This window comes from Python bivittatus, unplaced genomic scaffold (genome assembly GCF_059951505.1).
Source record: "Python bivittatus isolate LINGU-HERP-01145 unplaced genomic scaffold, Pbiv_v1 ctg000350_np1212, whole genome shotgun sequence".
NCBI lineage: Eukaryota > Metazoa > Chordata > Lepidosauria > Squamata > Pythonidae > Python > Python bivittatus.
Window position 1 is genome coordinate 35,935,214 of NW_028277074.1, and position 25,937 is coordinate 35,961,150.

A 25,937-nucleotide genomic window follows, 5' to 3' on the forward strand; every position below is an offset into this window, starting at 1 on the left:
TGTCACAAGATTTTTATTTTGAAAGTTCACATTGAACATTTGGCATCAGAATATTTATGACAGAATAATATGAATGACCACAATAGCTGCAAAGGAACACTTAGACTTTATTATTTCAATGAACCTACTGAAAAATGTGGTTGTTTATTATACTCCATCGAACAATTTATATGGATCAGTTTAAAATGAAAAAAAAAAAAAGACATAGATATCTGACCTCTGAGGAATTATGGTACCTTAGAATCCAAATTTGAATCTTTATAGTTTCTTCTGTTGGATTGATTTGCTTGTTTAATACTTCAACTTGTTTTGATAGATTGGCAGCATTAGTTAATATGATAAAATGGACTGCTGTGGTTTTTTGTATAGTCTAAGATATTTACTTTCAACAGGAGAAACAATATGTGAGGAAGGTTTGCCTGATTGCCAACGCCTTTAGTGTCTTTATACAAATGTTAAAGACTTTTATCAAAACGTTTCAAAATGACTTAATTGGTGCCTAAGTGATTATTTTACTATAGCTGTAACTCACTTTTTAGCATCATCATACTTAGAAACAGCTTGTAGTAACAATAAATTTTATTGATTAGTCTTCTGACCATATCAAAAAGCTATAAAAACAATACAGAGAAAACAGTTGGACATATTCATGATAAATCATCATTCCTGCAATCAACACAATCTGTTCTAGGTAGTCTATCCTCTTCAAAACGATACATCTCCAAATCCGTATGAGTATCATCAGCATATTGATGATAATTCATCCCATGACGGCAGACGATCTCACCTAGCGGTTTCATGTAGATGTTGAAAAGGAGCGGAGAGAGAACCGAACCCTGTGGCATCCCACAAAGGAGGGGCCGAGGATGGGACTTCTTGCTCCCTATCACCACTGCTTGGGATTGACCCTGAAGAAAGGAGGTGAACCAGCACAGAACTGTGCCGCCCACCCCTAATTCCCTGAGCCGTCCCAAAAGAATACTGTGGTTGACGGTATCAAAAGCTGCTGAGAGATCAAGGAGAGCAAGGATGGTTGCACTTCCACCATCCTGCTCCCATCAGAGATCATCCATAAGTGCAACCAATGCCATTTCCATTCCATATCCGGGCCTGAAACCTGACTGAAAAGGGTCCAGATAATCCATTTCCTCCAGAACCCTTTGGAGCTGTCAAGCCACCACTTTCTCAACCACCTTCCCCAAAAAGGGGAGGTGGGAGACTGATGAAAATTATCCAGTACAGTAGGATCCAGGGAGGGTTTCTTGAGGAGGGGGTGCACCAATGCCTCCTTAAAGGCAGCCGGGAACACTCCCTCCCGCAAGGATGTATTAACCATGTCCTGGATCCAACCACATCACCACCCAAGCTGCTTTCCCCAGCCAGGAGGGGCATGGGTCCAGATGGCAAGTGGTGGCCTTCACAGTCCAAAGGATCCTGTCCACTTCCTCAGGATCAACAGGATCAAACTGTTCCCAGATAACTAGGTAAGGATGATCCCCTGGTATCTCTCCAGACCCTTCCGCATGGTTGGAGTCTAACTTAGAATGAATCCAAGCGATTTTGTCCTGCAGATGCTCCGAAAATTCCCCGCACAGCCCTGCAAACGAATCACTGAATCCCCCTTACCAAGGAGGGATCTAGTGAACCCAAACAGGGCTGCTGGGCAGCATTCCGCGGACATGATAAGGGTGGAGAAGTATTGATGCTTCGCCGCAGTGCCACAGTGTAGGCCTTAAAAGCAGCTCTAACCTGTGTTTGGTGGGATTCAGTCTTTGTCTTCCTCCAGTGATGCTCTAGACGTCTCTTGACCCTCTTCAGAACCCTCAACTCCTCCGTAAACCATGGGGAGTACTGGGGCCGACGTGGCAAGAGAGGTCACATAGGTGCGATCTTGTCCAAGGCCCCAACTGCCGGGCAGCCAAGGCCTCTGCTGGACCATGCAGCAGATCCTCGAGAATACCCCCCAGCTCCCTCTGAAACCTTAACAGGCCCATCAGGCACTGGGGGCAGACCAATCGCATGGGTCCTGACTCCCTGTGGAGGGAATTGGCATAGGAGAAACTCAGGGTCACCAGGACGTGATCTGACCATGACAATGGGGAAAGCTGTAAATCTCCTCTCAGATCACTTAGTCATTGCTCTGACAAGAAAACCAAATCTGGCATGTGGCCACCGTCTTGAGTTAGGTCCTGCACAATTTGAGACAGGCCCATGGCCGCCATGGTGGCCATGAATTCCCGAGCCACCTCCGAGGTCCATCCCAGGGATGGCAGGTTGAAGTCCCCCAGAACCATAAGTCTGGGGAACTCCACCGCCAGCCCCGAGATGGCCTTGAGCAGCTCAGGCAGGGAGGTTCCCATGCAGCAGGGAGGCTGGTACAGTAGCAGCACTCCCAACTGTTCGCAGGAATCCAACCTAAAAAACAGTGTCACAGCTGGAAACTTGTGAAGCAATGCCCCTGAAGGCCACCAGAGATTACTGGATGAGAACAGCCACCCCTCCTCCCCTGCCCTGGCATCTCGGCTGGTGCCATACCATGAACCCAGCTGGGCACATTTCCGAGAGGGGCACCCTCCCGGCCCCCAGCCAGGTCTCGGTAACACATGCCAAGTCTGCCCCCTCCTTGGTGATCAAGTCACATATGAGGGGGGCCTTGTTTTTAACTGACCTGGCATTAAGCAGCAGCAGCAGCAGCCGAAGGCCAGGGCCCCTATGAATCTGCTGACCAGGGCCTGGGAATGAGCAAGGAGGGCTGTAACTTGCCACTGGTAACACATACCGGGGGCATCTTCCCTGAAGATGGCCTACCCTCCAGCTCCTGCAATACTGTCCCCTACCCATTACCACCTTAGTAGTGTGGCCACCTGCATAGTCCCTGGAGGTTCTGGGCTCAGGTGCCTCCAATCCTGGACCCCTGGACTACCTAATCCAGGGTAAAGTTCCCTCCGTCCAATCAATCATCCCCATTCACAGCCAGACACTCACAGGTGAGGGAAGGTTCCGCTGGCATACCAGCTCATGCTCTCAGTGCCACTGGGGCCTACCCCCCCAAATCTTACACTCCCCTCACACTCTACCACTGCACAATCTCTCTTACTAGTCGGCAGGGAGAGCATCCCACTCACTCCCTCACACCTCCTGTCTCTCACCCAGGAGGTGAATCCTCATATACTCCCAGACTCCCTCCCAGACTCTCACTCCCAGGAGGGAGTCCCAGACTCAGACTGGGGGGACCCTATGGCTCTCCTCTGACAATGGGTAGGTTAAGTGGGAGTGGCTAGGTTCTTAGTGTACTGTCCGGCTACTCCACTGCCTGGCTGTTCCTCCAAAGCCGAGCAATCTTCCTCCAAAGCTGGACTACAAGTCCACTATGGTCTCGGCCCCTCCAACCCACCCCGCGTCCTCACGCCAAACCACCAAGCTCCCAGGACTCCAGAAGCCTCCAGGTCCCCACAACACATAGAGGCTCACTGGAGTTTGCTGCATCACTCTGGGGCTCATTAAGGCTCGCTATGTGGCTCCGGGGCTCGTTAGAACTTGCAGTGCTGTTCCAGGGCTCCCTGGGGCTCACTGTACCATGTCAGGGTTTACTGAGCCTGCTGGACCTGGAGTTCAATGTGCCATATTGGGGTCTGCTGGGCCTACTGGGCCTGGGGTTCGATATGCCACACTGGGGCCTGCTGGGGTTCACTGTGCCGTGCTGGGGCTCGCTGGGGCCTATTGGGGTTGCTGGGCCTAGGGCTCATTGTACCATGTTGGAGCCTGCTGGGCCCGCTGGGCCTGGAGCTCAATAAGCCACGTTGGGGCCCACTGAAGTTTGTTCTGCCATGCTGGGGCTGGCTGCGCCATACCAGGGCTCACCAAGACTCGCTGCAGCTTGCTGCACCACACTTGGGCCTGTTGGAATTCACCAAGCCAGTCCGCGGCTCGTTGTAGCTCGCCACGCTCCAGAGCGCATTGCAGCTGACTATATCACCCTGCTCCACTCCAGGGCTCAGTGGAATTGCCACGCTGCACCGGCACCTCTTGGGGCTCGTCATGTTATCCCAGAGCTTGCTGAGAGTTGCCACCCATGCCAGAGTCTACTAGGGATCTCCACACCACTCCAGGGCTCACTGGGGTTCACCACACCACACAGGAACCACACCAGAGCTCGCCCAAGCCTGCTGCTCGCCCAAGCCTGTTCTCCGCTGCACTCCACCACACTCCGCCATGTTCTGCCATTCTGATTATTACCCTTTTTGTAAATGGGGACCACAATAGAGAATTCCCAGCCAGCTGGAATTTGGCAGGAATTATTTATATGAGTAAATAGCCTGTGAGTAAAGTGCCCACCAGTCAATGTGAAACGTGAACAGTTCGAAGGGTTGAAGATCTTCCCCAGGAGCCTTGCTGGATTTTAGGAGGCTCATTCAGACTCTCCCATTCCGTCACTGGAGGCCAGGGTGGGGAGATGCTACAGGCCTTTTGTAGATCATTTTGTGAATCCCCTAGTCCACTACAGCTAGAGGTGGTGAATAATTGGCTGTATTATTCCTTCCACATGAAGGCAGGTACAGGGATATTGAGAAAGAACCTACATTCCTGCAATTCTCCTGCGACTGAATTCCCAAAAAAAGATTGGCTTGGGATTTTGTCAGCTAGCTCTAAATTTAACCAGAGAGAAGAAGAGAAACTTCTTGTGCATGATCACTGTCTTGTACTCGTGTCTAAGCTCTTGTATGGTGGCATGGTTGTTATCTGATGGAGGTTCTATGCTAGATACATAGATAGCCTTAATCTCTTTCTCAAGGGACAATATTCTGAGTCAAACCAATGAGGCCTATTATCTGTGGCATTCTGGGGAGAACCTTTTCAGTTAAAAATTGCCTAAGTCCTATACTTAGGTTTTCATAAGCTATAAGGACAGAATCAACATCTGTGAAAGATGAAGTAACTGTGTCTACCAGAGTCAGGGCAGCTTGTAATAAAAATGCCAACAAAAAGGATTCATATGGTGATGGGGGGGGGAGTGTCCTGGTTCCTTGAGAGCAAAACATACTCCATTTTTCTCACCTGTTTCATTGAGAGGGAGAAGACAATAAGAACTGCAGATGGCTGATATAAGATCTGAAGGATTTACTGGTTCCAAAGATCCACCATCCAGAAAGAGCAGGCAGAAAGATCTCCAGATAAACTCAGGGTTCTGTAGTGGTAAAAATGTCTTCTCACAAAAATAGCATTACCAGTAATGTTCATTGACCAGTTTTCTTTCCACTGTTAATCTGGTCCATATAGTTCTATACTCTTGATCTTGCATTGCATTCAGCTATAATAAAAATGACAGTTGCAATGAGTTAAAGGCAAGTTAAACCCCACTCTTACTACTTTTAGTCTATTTTTTAGTAATAGTGTCCCCTTTAACATCATCTACTAATGCCTTCAGCCCTTTGTCACATGTCACCTGTAAGTATAACTTAAACCTCCTGTGGCTTTAATTGACAGGAGCGTATTAAATGGTCTCTAGTGATTAATTCTTTCTCTATGGATAACTCTGTCAGTGAAATGAAGAAAAATCTAATGCTCCTTCCTCCTAAATACTCTTACGCTTACTTTTTCATATCTCAGGTGGAGTTCAATAAAAGAACAAGTAACTTTTACAATATAGCTCATAAACTGATCTTTCTACAGAAGATAAAGCTACAACTTCAATAAACTCAGTCAATAGGACAGAATTTTAAACTAAGAGATATTGTATTTTCTCTGTTGGAAAGATATCTGTCAAACGTTACTTACAGACTTTTCTGACTACACATGTTCATCTCCATTAATTGTGTGTAAATCATTTTTTTTTTTTTTTGGATTACATCAGAAATGTGAGGTCCAAAATGTCATGAAATCTGTGCTCATTCTTCAGAGCTTGCATATTTGAGATCCAGTTTAATAAGACATAAACACAGCCAAACTGCTGTATAATCAGCAACATAAAAAGCAATGTGTCCATTGTCCAGTTAGCACTTTGTCCAAAGTCCACTTAATATTGCACATCATAAATTGTGTCATAGGAGCTTTAGGTTTGTGAGCTTATTTTTAATTCATGAAATTATACTTTGTGGAAGCCCAATCTTATTGCCATCATGATGGGAGAAGACAGAGATGAGTACAATTGCTTGTTTTGAAAACATTTCAGACATACAATATTCTACCAGGACAGAAATACAACTCCAATAGAAGATAATATCTGTAGCTCAGGGTTGAACTGTGGAATTCTTGGTGCCTTCTCAGCTTGGTTGTTTCCCTGCAGATGTTCCTCACCCAACTAGGAAACATCATCAGTGCAGGTGAGTGTGGAATTTACTAGTTTATATGCAGTAGCTTGCTCTACCACTTTTGGTGGGGGTGTAGTTTTCTGCTTGGTGGTTCCTTGATTAGAACATTGTTTTCTGCCTCATTGTTTGTCTGGTGCTGATCTCTGCTTATCTGAATGTAGGCTGCTAGAGGAGATCTGTTCTATTTTTTTTTTGTTTCATTCCAAGGTTTTTTATTGTTTCCTTTGAATGTTGTGTAAATATGGTTACACATTTCAGACAAATCAGTTGTAAATAGACACATAGAGATACAATGATATTTTGATACAAAGGTATTTATACAGTATGAATTGACTTATGATGTTTCTTGTTGATTTTTCTGAGATTATAACTAGTAAGAAAAGTTGTTTCATTTCAAATTTAAATTCCAAAATTTTCTACATTGTATGGTGTATATCTTTCCAGTTCTTTTAGTTGCTTTTTTTACATGTCCTCCACATGTGATAAAATGTTCCTTCTGTTTCATGGCATTTCCAACATTTATTACTATCATATCTAAGCAAAATTTCATATTTGCGCCCTGACAGGTGGCATTGGTTTGTATGAGTGTTTCAAATTCTTTTTAATTTCCCTCTTTCCTTCTTGAGATCTGATTTTATCCTTCCAGCAATCATGGTATATTCTGGCATTCATTGAGTAGTTCTTGCTGTGTTTTTAATCTATTCATAGAGTATGAATGACCATATCTGTATATGTAATTATATCTTTCTTGCTGTAAGTGTGTAAGCTGATTTCTGCTTGAAAAAAATACTAAAAGAATTGTTGGTTACCACATGTAATTTCATTGGTTATATATGAAATAAATTCTTCTGTACTTCATAAGCCTTTACTGAATTATGACCGTGTGATAGGACCCAATCTAGTGAAGTCATAAACACAATTTTCTAGAAATAAGTTCCATTTCCATAAATAAATAACTAGGGGATTACTTCAACTGTATAAATCATGATTTATAGTTCAGCATCTAATATGAACATAATCTATTTCAATTTATTGAATAAACCATATTCAAACAAAGTATACTGTGTCAATCAATGTATAACTGTAGTCACCCTAAGACTGCATTACTTTCCTAATTTAACTTTTGCAGATTCATGCTCAAACCTTAAAGATCAGGTGAAAGATTTAGATATGTCTGTAAAACTAGTCTCTTAATGAAATATATGTGCAGAAATTAAGAATATATCATTTCTTCAAACAGTCTTAAGGCTCAAAAGCTAGTATATAAAAATCACTGATAATATTAATTTTTTCATATATGTTCATGGGTTTGCATTAATTTTAAAGCTTACTCATTTTTTTTACTAATCCCATGAAAGGCTTGATCAGAAGTATCATTTGTCTATCCTGATTTCTTTCACCGAGCTGCTCGTGTAGCATATAATCTTCTACCTGCCATTCACCATAGCCTTTTCAAAGAAGCGTGAAAAATAGCCCTGTGCTTCATTTAACCAGTGGTACACTTCATCTAATTTGCAAATGGTGTTTTTCTCTTAGCTTCCCTTGGCTGTAAATTACAACAAAAAATTCATGGATGTCCAGGAAAAAACCAAACATTCTACTGCTGATATTCTAACAAAGTTTATCACAAATCATTCATTTTAATGTAATTTAAATTCACATTATACAGACACATGGAACACTTCACAGATTTTAACAGCTTTTCCCAACCAATGTTCAGAGCTGGAGAGGGAGGATGAAATCAAACACATTTGAAAGGTAGCTATTATAGCAAACCACATAACTGTCACAGATAATATTGGTAGGGCAAATACTGATATTAAAAATCTGAAAATTCATAATAGAAGACATTTTTCATTTCAAATTTAACCATTCTGAAAATAATTACTGATGTTTTCAAGTGTTTGAAATTTAAATCCTGATCTTTGTGAAAGTATCAAAAGAGAGGGTATCAAAAAAGAGGGTTTGATGATAACATTTTCTCTGCTTTAAAACATACTTTACTCAACCTGTCATTGTCTGGATGTGTTGAGTTGCAGTTCCCAGGATTGTCTGCAAACTGCAAATTTAATGCTTCCAATGGCTGAGATTTAAAGGCCAATACATCTGGAAATGTCAGGTTGAATCTGATGATTGATCCAGTGGATATAATTAAATCTGAGGGAGAAGCATATTAAAATATTGGTATAATATATTTTGCCAAAACAGCTGAATTATTTCTATTGTGACTGAGGTGAATCTGGAAAACAAGAAGAATAACCATTTATAGCATTTGAAGTCTAAAATATTACATAGGCCTTCTGGCTCACTATGGGAGTTCCCTCCAAGCTAAGAATATTCCAAGGTACCAAAGGAAAATAATTTCTTATTGTGTTTGAAGTAATGGATGTAGGGTGTTTGGTAGTGCACATACATAAGCAACCAGAATTACCTCATTGTTAGCTGTTGACCCATGAACTTGCGTTTAAACCTGACCATAGGCAAGTACAGACAAATGAATTAAAAATGAATTGGAAACTATTCTGTAAACTATATTTAAAGTTTAGAGGAATAGAAAGTTGAGAAATCTGAGAAATATGCAGAACTTTAAAAATTCAAATAAACATGAGTTGATTATAAAAAGGAAAATCCACATGAGGCCACCTTAAAACAAATAAATGTTGAATCTTATTTCCCTCCAAGTTATTTCCTCTTATTTAAAAGTAGACTTTCATCCAGGGCATAAAATCAGTTCAGGCTATTGGCCAAGTTGAAAGTAATCAATTTTGGGGAGCAAATGAGAGTGTAAAATAAGCAGGACTGGTTCCCAGGAAGGGTCAATCTTTAAAATCAACTAATATTTGACATATGTTTCATATTCAAAGTAGGCTGTTTTACCAGAACTCATTTTGCATTAAAAATTATGAATTAAAAAAGGCTACAAAAGGGCAAAATGAAATTGATTAATGCTGATGCATCTTATCGATTATAAAAAAATACTTATATTAGACAACACTGGGTAGAATCCCTTACCTCATCCTTTTTTTTTTTTTTTTAGTGCTAAATAGTTGCTTTGTTCTCAATTTACAACATATGCGAGAGATTCCCAAACTTTTTCAGTTCATACACCCTTAGTGTGTCAGTAATTTTTTCATGGCACCCAAGGCCAAAAGACTCCAAAAAACCAGCTTCACAAGGATACGATGTTGCAAATAGATGTCACAAAACTTAGGTGGGGTGAAATTTAAAATGTCCCATGGTGCCCCTATAAGATCACTGTGGTGCCCCAGGGTACCACGGCACAGAGTTTGGGAACCATGGACATATGTGATAGTTTTGTTCAGCACTTAAATATTGATCAACGTAGATTAAAATCAGTTATCCAGTCCACTGATGATGGACAGAAAATGAAACTTAGATTGAAACCATCAGAACTGAATGGGTTAGATTTTATACAACGAGATCAGTTTTGTGGCTTGTTTTAAGCCTGCTTTGTTTTCCCAGTATAGTCAGTGTGTTACTTAAATTAAATTGTTGGGCTGTGTTTGAATTCCCTGAAGCTTAATATGATATATTGTACAATACTTACAACCTTTCAACCCATGTAGTTTCACTATCACTTTTTTGTATATAAACTCTATTGTGAATAACTTTCATATTCATTAGCAATAGCCCAGCATTCTATTTTTCCATTATGGGAAGTTAAATTAGTAGCAACTAGGAGGACTCTTCTGTCAAGTTAAATAAAAGTCCAGGCTAGTTCTAGATTAACCTTAGAGTTGCATCTTCAGTCTGAACTCCTGGATGTAGGGGATCAGAAGTTTCTCATCTTTCAAATGACAACAGATGGTCATGGTTGAGGGATGGGCATGTGGCCACTATAAATCATTTATGGGCCCAACCACAGCACTCCATATTGCACTGCAGCAAATTGACAGTGTCATTTTTACATGCTTAGTAAAAAAACATGAATGGTAGAGATCTCACCCTTAAACTCCAAGCTCCCCAAAATCAAAGATAAAAAAAAATAATCTGAGAAACCCATACCAGGATCATAACCCACTTATGCTTTTTGTTATCTAGAGATTAGGAATAATTTTCAGATTAAATAAACTATTGTTATTTAGCTTTTCTAGCAGCTGAAAAAAATGCAGACTTTTTATCATACAATTGCAAATTATCTGAACAGCTCTAGGAAGGTATTTACAGTGTTCAAGTGAAAAAGTGCAATAGTTATACATGTTATATTTTCTTTTCACACAACCTGTTGGCCTTCTTTATATACCTGTTCAATCAATGTGATGTTGGTATTTCAAATATCTGACTCATTGATTGAAAAAAAAAAGCTTACAGAAAGAATAAATGTTAATAAAGAGATTGAGAGAGCTTCAAGTTCAATTAAGTGCTACTAGTTCTGTAGGATGCCAAGCTCTGAAAATTATCTTGTATCAGTAAAGAGTTGCAAGGCAATAAGATTTGTTGTTGTCTGTGGAGTATATAGGTGTTTTAATTTTAAACTGCAAAATGGTTTCTGAGTCAAACATAATCCATGTACATGAATAGCTTTCTTTGTATTGGCCTTTTATAAGAGGGAAATGGCTCTGCAGGTCAAAATCAGTTATGGCAGCAAATTGTTACCTTTGAAAATACTGGCTAATACTGTTCTTAGGAGAATAAAGCATTCTTTGACTCAAATTCAACTCTTGGTGGCCACATGGAGACTTGCATCTGGTATTCTGGCAGTAATATGCAAATGATTTGCCATTGCTGCCTTCTAGCATTTTCTTTCTTTTCTTTTTAACTAACTGTGTTTGGATTCCTGGTGATCCATCATCCATTTTTTTTTCCTTTTCTAAAATCTTGGGATTTGTAATGGTCTCCTGTCCAAGTATAAACAAGTTCCAAAGGTACTTAGCTTTTAAAAGTCAGATGAAGAGGTCAAATTCAGATACATCTGCTTCTCTTAGCAAGATTTGTTAGAAGCCTAAGATCCTAGCCATACGTACATATTATCCAGTTCTAAATGTTAATTGTTAGAAAGCATGATGTAAAGAAAAGGTAATCGGAAGTTAACAATTGAAGATTTTTTTAAAAGAAAAATCCACATAAATAAATAGGTAAATCAATATCAGACTAATATTAAAGGCCACATATTGGTTAGGGAAAATGCCATATTCTAACAGATACAGCAAATGTATAAATGATACATTCAATATTGGCAGGACATTAAGAAGTCACTGTTTCCTGTGATGGGAACTTGATATCTTGTCTTTGGAATATATGTTTCCATTCTGATTAGGACTTCTGGTGATCCCAACACATCTGGTTTAAGCTCCAGAGTCTGTCTCCATTGCAAACCACCTGAAAAGGTGCAAATTTGTCACATCCTCCTTTTTCCTCCATATTAGGCCCATACGACTGTTGCCTGTATGGGCCTAATTACAGTCCTTGGTATGGTATGAATAAGCTTTCCACATTGTTGGCTATGTCCTGAGTTGAATCTAATTATTCTTGAATAATAGTATTACATTGTGTTTTGGCAGTCACATTAAAATCATATGTTTGAAAAAGATCTGAAATGATTCCATTAACCATTATAAAGCTTAGCATAGACTTTTTAACTCATGCAAGAAATAGAATGAAGGCAGCTTGGAGAAAACTTAATTGAAAAATCATTTCCCCACTTTCCTGCTTTCTAATTCTGGGTAGCTCTTCAGGCAGCTCTTCAGTATAATCCTCTCAAGCAAACTTACTTTACTGGACATAATTAATGTCCATATTCATTAGACAATATAATGTTCATGATTATTGTACACAAATGCACAGACATCCACAGAATGCAGATCTATGTAGAATTTTAACCAAAGGGATTTTGTATATATTTTTATACTTTATTTCAATGAAAAGGGCTTAAAAAACCTTTTATTTAATTTTTAAAAAATGTTAGTGTACAAAATATATTGTTGTCATGAACAAGTCACAGCTGATTGCCTTGAACTGAAAAAAAAAATCTTTATGTGTTTATTTATTTATTTATTTATTTATTTTTAAAAAGACATATAGTTCAGAGTAAGCCAGTAGTGGGCGGATCAAAGTCTGAATTCAATGAAGCCAAAGCTCCCTGGAAGACTTTGGACCACTATCTCTAGCAGAATTGTTGTGGAAAACTTTTGTGCAGAGGAAACGTGATCAAGTTCCTGGAGAAAAAGCAGAATATAAATGCAAATGTATTTTGCACACCAAAGTGTTTGTTTAGAGGTTGAGGGCAGCATTTTGGGATTTCAGCCTCCAAGGTTTCATTACTATATTCACTTCATTATTCTGTCACTCTGAAAGGATTGTACCAAACTCATATGAACTGGAACATACCTTGCTTCTCTTTCAAAAACATGTGTTAGCAAGCAAGTCATCCTCTATCATACTATAAGGGAATGTGATCAAGTTCCTGGAGAAAAAGCAGAATATAAATGCAATTAATTAAACATGGCTGTTCATATAGTATTGTTGATACACTTATGGAAATAAACTTGTATCTTAATGGTAAGTTGCATTTTAATAAAGTCATGTACTAAAATATCCAAACAGTTTTCTACCAGCTCAATGTCTTAATATTGCGTTACTGTGACTACTCTATAATGGTCTTCAACTGTCTAGGAAGTATAAGAAAATTACCAGGAGAAATAATATTTATCAAGTATTCAGAACCCAAGTGACAGCATGAGAACAGGTTTGGCAATGACCTGGAAATACAAAGATAATGTGCAGACTCATTCATTTTTCTCCTCCGGTCTCTGGGGCACAAAAGTGACCTCATCACTCAAGGAAAATGACCTCTGTCAATATGTTTTAAATGGTTAGAACATGTTTCAAGCAAAGTGGAAGTTTTAACTCACATCTTTAAAACAAACAAGGTTTTAATGTATAAGTGGCAGAGAGGAATCTTTGGAGTCACTGCTTTTCTAATGAATGGATTCAATACTCTTCTTGTTTAAGCGCAGTGCATGTGAAAGAATCTTTTTAGAACTACATTTTTGAGCATCCCACTTTTTTAGATCTTCCCCAGAAATAAACTTTGAAATGTTTTTATGAAGTACTTAAAGAAGCTAAAGACTTTAGTTCAGTAAAAAGATGCATAATTATTGTTTTTAATACCCGGACACTAGGGTTAATATTTATGTGTTTTTTTCTGTCTTGGAGAGTCTTCTTGGTCTTTATCTGGAGTGAGTCTGTCTACTGGCTATATCTGTGCATATTATAGGCTATGAAGTTTTGCTTAATAAATAATATGAACAACCAGTGTGCTAATGTAAGCAGACCACTTTTTATATGACTGGACAAATAAACCAGTAAGAACTCTTTGTGACTTTGTAACTACTTTCAAACAAAACAACTTTTAATCATGGTTTAAAGACAGCATTACTTAACCATTCTCATAGAGGAAAACACGCATACAAACACACATCCTTCATGGGATTAATACAGTCTTTTAAATTTGAACAAGAAATATTTGTAACTGATGTGTCATATACCTTGATTGACCAATCTTAGTTTCAGGGGGTAGTCAGTCAATCCTGGGGAAAGATGCATCTGTTGAAGACAGGGCTATTTTTATGTGCCCCAAAGAACCTTTTTTGTAATAGAATCTGAAATGCTGCTGAACTTACTTTATTTGCAATTTCCTTTTTTAAACATGCTTAATTTTTTTCACTGATGTTTGATGCTTTGCCAATGGAGTGACTTTCATGCGGCCAAAAAAGAAAAAGAAAGAAAAAAAAAAAAAGGATTTCAAAGATTGGGAACTCTGTTTTATGGATCAGGATTCCTCATTATTTAGAAATAAGTAACACTGAATGTTTCTAAATTTAATGAAATTGAATTAAATATTTTTAAGATGACTGAAATTAATCTCAGCTATTAATATAGTGGGCAAACTCCATACAAAATGTGGGTTTTATTTTCAGTATTTTTTCAATATATATATAAAATAGGCAGCCATGTAGTTATATTGTTTCATTTTGATTCAATGTTCATCATAACTTGTATGTTTTACCTGCCATTTAAAAAACAACTTTCCAAGGTCTTGATATAAATCTGCTATTTAAAAGCTTTTGTGGTTTACTGTAAAGGTTATCACAACTGTCAAACGTAACTAATTATTTCAATGTCAAGAAATTCCTGAGAAAATTACGTAACACACTCACATAGTTTGAGCACCTAGCTGAATTTTTGTTGTAGTTAAACTTAAACTTTTTTTTCATGCCTGCATCTATAAGTTTTCAATAAAACCTACTAATGAAAAAAAGGTATTGGTTCAGAGGTTGAGGCAGTATTTGGGGATTTCATCCTCCCAGGTTGGTTTACTATGTTCACTTTATTATTCTGTCACGTCTGAAAGTATTGTACTGAACTCATACGAACTGGAACATGCTTTTGCTTCTCTTTCAAGAACACGTTTTAGCAAGCAAGTTGTCTTTCATCATACTATGAGGATAATAACCATTTCAGTTTTTCCAAAAATATCACATTGAAAGTGATTAAAACTTTATAGATATAGGAGTCAGAAAAGTTATAAACTGATCTGCCCTGTAAGATTTGCCCTAAGATCTAACATTAATAGAAGTTTAACATATATTAAACACTATGAGCATTTGTATTATTAGAGAATGTATAAAGATTTGGCATCTTTTGAGCTCAGAAATGCAGAGTCTGTTTATGATGATAATTAGAGCAAGACAGAAAGATGCCATAAACTACAGAATTGTGCACATTGAAGTCATTTTAGAAATTGTATGTGTATATAACAGTATATGGTTATGCTATCCTTCATCTAACGAGTTAAGGGAGATAGAAAAGCTTCTTTCTCTTATTCTGTTACCTCACAGCAAGGCTCTGGGGTATGTTAGTGGGGTTTTTGAATCACCATTTCATCACACTGGATCAAAATATTACAATACACAAGGATAATTTTTTAAGGACAATCTTAGAGCTTAAGTTACAATTAAATTTTTCCGATCTTCCATTTGCAGTGGCCACTATATTTTAAGGATTATCTGTCTCTTAGTTTTCTTTCAGGACATATGTTTCTAAATAAATCAACATTACATCTCAATAGGAGAGAGACTGTGACTTGGTCAGTCATGGCTTGGATCCAAATTAGAAGTGTCCAGGACTTTAGGTTTATATTCATAATCTGTGATTGTGCAGTTCATCCTTTTTTATATGTGTATAAAAATGGGCGGGGCGTAATTGAATAGCTGCAACCACTATCTTGACTTTTTTGACTCTTGTCCAAGGTACCCCAACTTCAGTTTCCAATATAAATTGCTGCTGCAGTAACACCGTCTCAAACGCTGGATGCAAGGGACCAAGTGGACGGTTCTTTAAATTCATTAGGTAAAAAGCAACCAATATCATATTGGATAGTCTCCTTAAACTGGGCATCAGATTATCTCATTTTTCTGCCTTTGATGAAAAACAAAGGCTTGGCATGAGTAGAAAAGCAAAAAGCAGATCTGCTACTGATCCCTGCACCTACTTTGAATTTCCAGTGCAGCATACAAAGATTAAGCCTGTACATGTCCTGTTGATGCTTATGTTATTCCTGAAACATTACAAGTATGAAGAGTGGACGTGCAAGAAATACTAACATTCACTTTTTAAAATGTAAACTCCTGAAGCAGCCACATTCTTCTTCACCCTTGATTTCCATGTGAATCAAGGGAATTAAAAATTGGAGGATATTTAAAGCATAACCATAAGGAAGTAGACAGGGTTCTTGGCATTGTAAATTCTGCTACCTCAGTGTTGCATTCATGTCGCTCTTTCCCAGTCAAGGCTGCTTGGGAGATGATGTGTGGTTGGGTTTAGACAGTGGTGAAAGTATCCTTGAGAGAGGGTGTATGGTCTACCTGCTCCTCAAGAAGCCATCCCTAGACCCAACTGTTTTAGACAGGTTTTGTTCTGTCTCTAACCCTCCCTTTTTACCTTTTTAGGGAAGATTGTTGAGAAGGTGGTTGCCTTGCAGCTTCAGATGGCCTTGGAGAAAGTGGAGTATCTGGAACCCTTCCAATTGGGTTTCAGGCTGGGCACAGGATTGAAATGGCATTGGTGGCACTAGTAGATGAACTTTGGAGGGAGTGGAATGGGGCAGTATATCTATCCTTGCTCTCCTTGATCTCTTAGCAGCCTTAAATACGATCAAACATGGTATCCTTCTGGACCAGCTCCCAGGGTTAGGAGTCAGAAGCAGTGTTATGCTGGTTCTCCTCCTTCCTCCAAGGTTGGCTCCAGGCAATTTTGATGGAAAGGAGAGGTCTGCCCCATGCCCCTCTTATATGGGGTGCCTCAGGGCTCAGCTCCCCCCTCCCCCGCTCCTCTTTAACATCTATATGAAGCCACTGGGTGAGGTTATTTGATAGCACCAGATGAGGTATCATCAATATGCTGATGATACTCTGCTGATTATCTCAGCCCAAGATGGCCAAGTGATGGCATGGAGGTTCTGTCTCAGTGCCTGGAGACTGTGGGGGATCTTCATGGAGAAGAATAGTCTTCAGCTTAACCCTAGGAAGACAGAGTGGCTTTAGGTGCTTCCTGAATCTGATGTTTTTCCTTCTTTAGTTCTGTATGGGGGTCCTCCTAGACTCACAGGTCCTGTTTGTGACTGGGGGATCTTTGCATAGCTTTGTGTTATCAGCCAATTGCACACCGTCCTGGATCAGGAGGCACTGTGCATGGCTACTCATGTTTGGTAACTCCTGGATAGATTGCTTCCATACACACTATATGGGGCTGCCTTAGAAGAACATCTGGAACTTCAATTGGTCCAGAATGCAGCAGCATGGACAATTATGGGTATGTCTCATTATGCCCATATTACACCTTTGCTCCACAAGTTGCACTGGGTCCAATTTGCTTCCACATTTAATTCAAGATGCTGGTTATTACCTATAAAGCCCTACATGGCATGGGGCCAGGGTATTTGAGGGACTGCTGTACTCCCATTGCTTCTACCCATGCCATTAGGTAGGGCAAGAGGAGCATGCTTAGGGATTAACATTTAGGGATCCAGGAAATGTGCTTGCTTCTGGAACACTATAGTGCTCACGGTTCAGCTGACCTCTGCTTCACCAAAGCCTTGAAGACCTGGTCTTTTCCCAACCATAATGTAGAAAAATCTTTACATATTTTAATTTACCTGAAGAAGATTTTTAAGATATATCTACAAGCATTATAATGGCATTTGTAAACTTTAAATGTGGTATGCAGTGTTATTGCAAATGGTTTATTGGACTGGCTACAGATCCTTTTACTCAGTATTATTAATATTTATGTTGAGGCTACAAGGTCATAGCATTACTCAATTCTGCATTCTTATTGCTTTAAATGTACCTTCTGTGGTTTATATCATAAAATATGATATCTCTTAACAGTGTCACAGCTATGATAAAAAAAGGTATACCCTGGAATGTTTACTCAAGATTTTTGAGAACAGACTTCAAAAAAGCAATGAACGTATTCATGAGCTTAAAGAAAAGCACTCATATGGTCTTCATGTGGATAGCAAGATATTCTTGCAAGCATGCTTGCCTGCTGACAGTACTTTTGGCAGCTAATTCTCACTTTTATAATATTTTGGCTCAAGGCTTCCTTAATGCTATTTTGCAATTGCTACACAATCTTTCAAGAGGAAAATAATATTAGCCTTGGAGATAGAGAAATATATATATATTTCCTTAAAAGGTTGGCAAAAATATAACTGAAACATGTTTATCAAGGATTGCTGGCAGCCTGAGCATTTGTAGGTTGCTTTAAGGTTTCATTTGATTACAGAATGTAATTAGCATCTCACCTATGCCCGGAGGTAAATCAGGATTTTATCTGCCACGTGGTACAAAAAGCAGAACTGGAACTCTGCTAGATATAGGCTTCTCATAGAAACTGTAAAGTATGTTTTTCCACTTGAGATTAAGTTTTATCAGACAGAGGAAGTCATAGCAATTCAAACAGGAGCTAATTGACTGGGGTGGGGTGCCGGAATTGTTCCTTTTTCCTGACTGTAAATTCAGAAAGTTCTCAGCATACTGTGTCTTCCTATTATCAGCACAGAACCACATGGCACCTTAAGATTAAGGAAGTTGCTATAGATTCTTTTACTTCAAGTACAACAGGACCCTCCTTTCCCCACAATACCTGGGAATAAGTTGATCCCAATTCTGATCCTTAGTTACCCAGTAGCATCCTTTGCTTCTTTGAAGATGGGAAAGGGTTCCATGGAAATAAGACACTTGACATGTTTTCATAAAGGGAGAAATATTTATTTTCTCTCTTTAATGTAGTAGAAATATACTTTGAGTCCAGATTGAAATTCCGTGCAAGCCTTTTTCCTTCCCCGCCCCACCCCCCGCCCCCTTCAATAATAGCAGAAGACATCATAGCCTTGGCAGGAGCTGATCACATCCTCTCTTGCCAGCATTTTCATCATATATGACTTGGCATATGTATTTATTAAAAGTTGTCCAAAGGATGGATAGATGGAGAAGTCCAGGGTTGGTCTGAAAGGAGAGGTCTCAAGATTATTTAATTAGGCCTGGGGCAGGCTTGAATGAAGGGTTCAGTTCTTCCTGTCTCCAGTTATTGTCTCTCTGGACATCCCCTCTCTGGCACACTGGGCAAGGCTTTCTTTCCCATCCATGTAGGAAAGCAGGAGCTGTGTCCTTTGCTTATACCTGATGCTATTATGCCAGACTAGAGGTTTGGCTAGTAAATTGGGCTGGAACTGTAAGTAATCCAAGGACCCAGCAATTATTTCTTTAATTGCCCCTCTTTTTTAGTGACATTTTATGTGCTACTAAAGACTTACTGGCTTCTAGAGGTAGACAGAAGGGGAAACACTTAGATTTGGTTCATGGAAGTATATGATAATACTTGAGCATTAAGGATTGAACACTTTGTTTAAAAACAACACTGTTGCTATAACCTTTGCCAACATCAAAAGATTTCATTGAAGAAAGGAATGTTTATCTTACTTATACTTGTTGCAGTCTTTCAGTGACAGCTGGACCTTCACAGATGAGATACAACATAAAGGATTACTGCAAAACCTCAAAGTTGCAATGCTTTAAGGAAATTAGTTTTAAAACTGATTTATTTAAACCATATGGAAACCTTTTATGGGCATGCTTTAAAAGAATTTACAACGGACATATTGATTTGTTCTGTAAAGAAAATCTATATGGTAGAAACAAATACAAAAAACAGAGTATTGAGATAGAAAGCACTGTGAATTCAGATTTTCAGTTACATTTACAAAAATGGATGAAAAAAGGAAGAGAAGCCTATTAAGAGGTGAACAATTAATTTGAGGTTAGCTGCCAAAAAAAGCCATTTTTAAACTTCATATTTGAAGTAGGCTATAAAGAAATGTTACATTATATCATTTGACAAGTAAATTGAAATCACCTATGATTTATCCTATGGATCCTCCTGTAATACAAACTAGTGTTTAAATTTCAGTTTGTCCCTATATATTAAGTATGTTAAATGACTTTGGGGTAATTCGTTTTTACACTGTTTCCTAGTTGACTACTAAAATCAACAGTGCTTTACGAGGAACCTGCCCAGCTTCTAATGTGCCCAAACTAAGCTAAAACTTTCACTGCAGAAAAAAATAGGAATGGGGGATTAAACATTTCCTTAGGATTAAATCAGGGAAGGAAAACATTAAATCAATTTTGGGCCTATAGATGTTATAAATGTTCCTTGTTTAATAGTATTGGCATTTTTTTTTTACCAAAACAAGCTAAACTTAGAAAAATCATATCTTGCTTCACCCTTATTTTGCCTGCCTTTGCTCACTGTTGTGTACCGGTTCTGTGATGAACTTCATGAGCGAGTTCTGTACAACAATACATCTTCAGTCTTTATTCAAGGAGGAAGATTACCTACTGTAAAAATGGTATATGCCAGACTAGGTATTTCCATTCCCATGGGTAATGTATGTTAAAAATATCTGATAAGGTTCAAATCTTCTTAGAAACTTTGCTCATAAGGCAAGGCTTATCCAACAGGCTAGATATAGATAATTTCTGATGGGAATGTCTATGAACACAGAACTGGAGACAAATGTCTTTCCAGCCAGCCTGCACTAATGCATTATCATTTTGCATTATCAAATATTTTCCAATCTGTCCTGAGAGTCATATTGGAAAATATTTATAGAGATGCACTCTGGCTTTTCTTCCCCTGAACTTTAATTTCTATGCTGAACTTTTCCTTAAAATTTCCCAGGAACCATTGTTAATAATTTCTTGTTTTCTACTTAAGACAGTATGGGGGACGCGGTGGCGCAGCGGCTTAATGACGCTGAACACTGCCGGCCAGAAATGGCTGACGCTTCAGCGGTTCGAGTCCAGCCTTCGCGTTAAACAGGGTGAGCTCCTGTTTCCTCCCCAGTTCCTGTCAACCCAACAGGTCGAAAACTCACATGAGTAGATAAATGGGGACTCTCACTCCGGTGGGAGGAAAAATGCTGGTGGCGCCTTGCAAAAAGGAGTTGGGAGCAGTTGCCGGTAAGCGCAAAAAAAAAACCCGTGCGCGCCCAAAAAGGGCGCGAAGCAACGGAAACCCCACCTCCTGCGCTCGCCAGCTGGGCTCTGCTCTAGGAAGGAGGCTCTGGCAAACCACTTCCGAAAAACAATTGTCTTGAAAACTGTAAGGACTCGTCCAAGCAGTCACTGCAGGGTCAGCAATGACTGAGCGCAGACAAAAAAACAAAACAAAACTTAAGACAGTAAAAACAATCAAATAATTCCTATAAATGCTTCTTAAAAACTGGCATGGGAATGTATGCGGGAGAGCATTATTGTGTTCTATTCTCCCTACTTTTCTCCTGCTCTGCATATTTTATTGTAATAGTGAGTTAAAGTAGCAGAGTAATATTCTTGTCATATAAATTTAATCCCAGTATCTGATGAAAAGTCTTAAGGGATTGGTATAAAGTGGCATGCCTTAGTGCTTTACCAATAATTAGAACCTAAACTAACCCTACTCCCCTCAAAAAAGCAAACAAAAAAGTCCCTTGTTCTCATAAAGAATCATTATTCATATGCTGAAATTAAGGCAAATAATAATAATAATCTCATGTAATTAAGAGAAAGTATATGTAAGGGATAAAGCATAGATACTGCAACATGCTTTAAAATGTGCAAGTTGTGTCTCTCTCTGTAGTTGTAGATCCTTAGATATTATTTTGTACACCATTGTTGATTTTTAGTCCTCATAAAAGGGATGAGGCACATCATGTACTATATTTGTACAGGCACAAATCACAAATATATAGTGAGGCTGTCCACACTGGCAATTTATAGCATCTCCTAGCCTTTCCTGTGATGATAAATCACTGATGCAGACAGGTTGTATATATTGCTACAGAGAAGACCGAGTGACATAATAAGTAATAGTCCAGTCTTTTATGCACAAATTTCCTTGTACAAGCCTCTTCCCAAACATTGGGGTGGGGAGTAGATGGGAGAGAATTAGAACACAAAACATAGGAGGAGGACAGGTTAAAAGCTCTCAGAATTTAATTATCCTGCTCATCACCAAATTACATTTAAGTCAAACAATCATGTTAATAATGAAATTCTCCATAATATGGTTTAAACGCATGCACTCACACAATGGAAATTATATTAGTGCTGGTCATGATTATACACTGATGGTAATGCTGGCTAGGAATTCTGGGAGTTGTAATTCAACCTGTCTGGAGGGCACCTACTGGGGAAAGTGCAGCAGGTAAATAAATTGGAAAACTAGTCACTGAATTTCTAACAAATGTTCATAGAAGATATTTTATTCTGCCCACATTATAGGTCGGTGCTTGAATGCAGTCATCTGCATTTGCTGGCTTGGATTTGCCTCCTAATAGGTGACAGCTTCCCAATCCGTAATGCTTTTTAGACACTCCAGTTTTATATCTGATATATCTTTCACAGGGTGTGTCAGAATATAAAATAAAACAAATGTAGGGGACTCTGATGCTTTAGCTAGATTTATGTCACCAAGTAAGTTTTGCATCTGGAGAAGAGCTTTGGTGTTGGACCCAAGTTGGAGTTCCTGCCATGGAAGGAAGGAGGATAGCTTTGAATCTCAATCTTCCTTTCAAAGTACTGGTTTCCTTTGTAATTATTCTACCATAACCAGATTAGATTAGAAAGTGCTTTTCTATACATGGGAATTGCCTTCTTTTTAGTGATCCACACACTAATAAGAAGGCCTTGTATCCTGCATCTCTTTTATAATGAAAAACCATTTATGTATTCTAAAGCATTGGTTTGGTAATTACTTGTAGTACAAATGTTGAATGCAATGATTTCTCACTTGCCTTTGGGAGTTTACATGATCTGAGTACTTTGGATGATGATCCTTCATCTGAGATTTAGATTGCTTATGGAAAATGCAATTTATGATTACTAATAAAAGTTTATTAGCATAGCCTACTAAGAAAAGTATTATTTCCTATCAGAATAATGACTCCAATGTTATTTTATTATTTCCATAGCTTTTTAATGCTCAATGAGCTTTGCACTCCTAATTGTTTCTGCAAATAAACCAAAAATATGGATGTCTGATATTGCTATATTAAGTTTATGTTATCTGCTTATTCTAGAAAATCTACTAAATTATATTGATAAAAATATAATTAGAAATAAATCCCTCTGGTTAAGTTGATACCTTTTATGCAAGCATGCCTAGGAATAGCCACACAAGTGCACATGCACATTGCTAACCATATCCTGATTGATTTTTATTTTCTGTTATCTTTATATAAGGATACATCATCCTTAAATAAAGATAATAACAATGCAAAAACAATTATGAGTGTTAGTAAATTTTAAATATTTTACTAACATACACAAGATTGTCTCTTTTACTAAGCAGAACAGGAGACAGTCTGGAATCTTTCTGAATGTCAGATTTCTGAACTTTTTCAATCAATTATTTGAAATGCTATTTATAGTTTACTATACAGTTCTTTGGAATTGTTTGCTGTTCTGGATTCACTCATGGCTTTAAAACCAGCAAGTGATGATTGTATTCCTAACATAGTATCTACAGATTTGTGGATATATCTAATTTTTGCCTCCCCTTCCTTGTTACCTAGAGGCATGGTTCCTTTAGTTTGCAAATATCCACATATTGCATGTGTATAAGTAAATGAATATTTATTCAAATAAGAATCTATTTATTTATTCAAATGTGTAGTTAACAATGTAACACCATCTAGCCCCAAGGCTAGGAATTTCAAATATTGTTAGGAAAATGCAATTGTATGGTCAATGTGCTAAAAATGTAAGCATAGGAATATTGGCCTTAGGCAGGAAAGCCTTTATAGCTTTAGAAAATTATTCACAGAATTTTAAAAAGCACCAGATATACCTTTCTTTGTGTCCTATGGTTCATATAGGCCTATGCAAATTGGTACAGTTAAATTACCTTAGATTGTAGATTTAATGGTTTGATACTTTTTAGATGGTATTCTTATTAATTTACCTATTTCAAGATCTCCAAGGTTCATGCTACTGGATTTCTGACCTGAAGTACTTTACTTAACTGCACCTGTTTCCAGTATCCTTACAAAGATGAAGATGATGAAAAGCTCATTACCATAGACCTCTAGAGTAGCACTGTTTCTGTTACCAATTTGTAGCGTCCAGATCCCTTTTACAACTCTGGATTCTGATCACAATTTTTAGGGATCAGCAAAGATTTTATCTCTGAGCAGGTTAGTGTGGTAGAACATTAGAATCCCACATTTACAATCCTAGAGTCTAAAAGTTATAAATCAGTATAGATAAAATCTTTTTCACATTCACCAGTGATTCTCCAGATATTTTCAATAGGTAACTTGTCATATTTTTTCTCCTCCCACAAAATTACTAGTGGGTCTTGATGGGAGATCTCAGTAGCTTAAATGATATTGAGAGTGATGCTTGCCTGAGCATGAGTTCCTGGCATGGTCATCATGGCTGATAAGATTGCCTTCTCTGTGTGGAATTGACTTTCTTCGTCATGAGGAATTGACCCAAGTAGTGTGTCCCTCCCTGTTGTAACTTCAAAAGTCAGGCTTGAGAGCAGTTCTTTCCTGCTGCAGCTTTAATTTTATGGAACAGGTTAGTGGCTACCCTGGAGGTTTTCTGGAAGCTACTGGAGATTACGTTCTTTTGAAAAGTATTCAGGAAATAAAGGGTTGGTATCAACTTAATTATTACTGTAGTGCTGTTGTTTGGTTTTATACATATTGTTTTTATTGTTTACTAATAAAAGAATCTGTGCGGATTCTGATGGAACAGAGATAAAATCAATCAACTTGAGGGCAGGTAGGGCTCTATAGACATGAGGGAAGAGAACCTACCAATAGGAAAAAAACCTCCAAAATTAAACCCAGAAGAAAGTCATGGAAAACCCTTTTAGCCTACTGTTCAAAACCCCTACAAAGACTATGTGCTTGATTATTAGAACTTTCCCTCTTGTTCCTATAAAACTTCCTGTATTAACCACATGTTTGTGTTTTTCTGGCATTCTCCGTATTCTAGCTTATTATGTTACTTTAGAGTTTTAAAAGATTTCTGAACCATCAGAAGGATGGAGAGGACAGAAGTGTAATAGGATAATAAGGGTAAATATCCCACAAAAAGGAGAGTTATATGACAGATGAACCAGAAAAGAGTATTTTAAATCAGATTATTATATGACCTGGACATGAGATGAAAAAGTGTCAATAATACTCAAAAGGATGCTGCTAAGTATGTGCTCTGTTATAACTAGAATCTATTAAGATTAGTGGATATCCCATAAACATTAGTGTTATGGAAATGTATGCATCTATTACCAACACTGTAATGAAAGCAATGGAGGAAAATTGGCAAAGGTGCTAAATGCAACATCTGGAAACCACACAGCACTAATATTGAATGGTTGTCATACAAAAAATGGAGAAATGGTGAAAGTTGGTCTTATAGGAATATTTAGAATGGGTAAATGCAGAAAATATGTTAATAGAGTTTTATGAAAAGTATTCTTTTATTGCCAACACCTGTTTTAAGCAACATAGGCACAAATTTTATACCTGGACATAACCAGATGTACAAAGTTGGAATGAAATTTACTAGCTAATAGGAAACAGAGCAGTTCAGTCAGTCAGACACAACTAGGTGCAGTGTGGAATAGGCCATGAATTATCATTGTCAGATATACAGGCTAAATTTAGAAAATTAAGGAGAGTAGGCATGCCAGCAAGATTTGGCCTAGAGGATATACAGTCAGAATGTAAAATCAGTACTAGAAACAGAGTCAGTTCACTTAATTCATGCAAAAGTAACCCGAGGAGTTATGGAAAGAGATAAGAGACACTGTAAAAATCAAAGCAGGAAGAAATATTCTAAATACCTCAAAGAAGAAAAGATTCAGGTGGATTCCAGAACAAACTATTATGATAGCCAAAGGAAGACATAAAAGGATAAAAGCTCTGAGGATGGCATACGATGATTAAGTGCAGACCTCAAGCAAAAGATGACTAGGAAAAATATCGCAATCAAGAATGTCAACAAATGAAAATGAGATGATTTTAAGAAGATCAGAGAATTTCAA

The 25,937-nt window shown here is 38.3% G+C and overlaps 1 protein-coding gene and 1 long non-coding RNA gene across 4 annotated transcripts in view; one reads left to right on the plus strand and one right to left on the minus strand.

The window, feature by feature from the left end:
• The window catches only part of MID1 (midline 1), a 183,450-nt gene that overhangs the window by 24,934 nt on the left and 132,579 nt on the right, over positions 1-25,937 (plus strand). The gene's annotated exons all lie outside the window — the stretch shown is intronic.
• LOC112540735 (uncharacterized) overlaps positions 1-25,937 on the minus strand; it is an 81,939-nt gene that overhangs the window by 7,070 nt on the left and 48,932 nt on the right. The window contains exons 2-3 of one of the 3 annotated variants that reach the window (XR_015796837.1): positions 12,657-12,732; positions 5,056-5,308 (exon numbers count right to left, since the gene is read on the minus strand). This is a non-coding gene — a long non-coding RNA (uncharacterized LOC112540735). Of the gene's footprint in view, positions 1-5,055; positions 5,309-7,176; positions 8,466-11,594; positions 11,649-12,656; positions 12,733-25,937 lie in introns of those variants that run through there. The other 2 variants (XR_003084817.2, XR_015796838.1) reach the window with 2 other exon arrangements.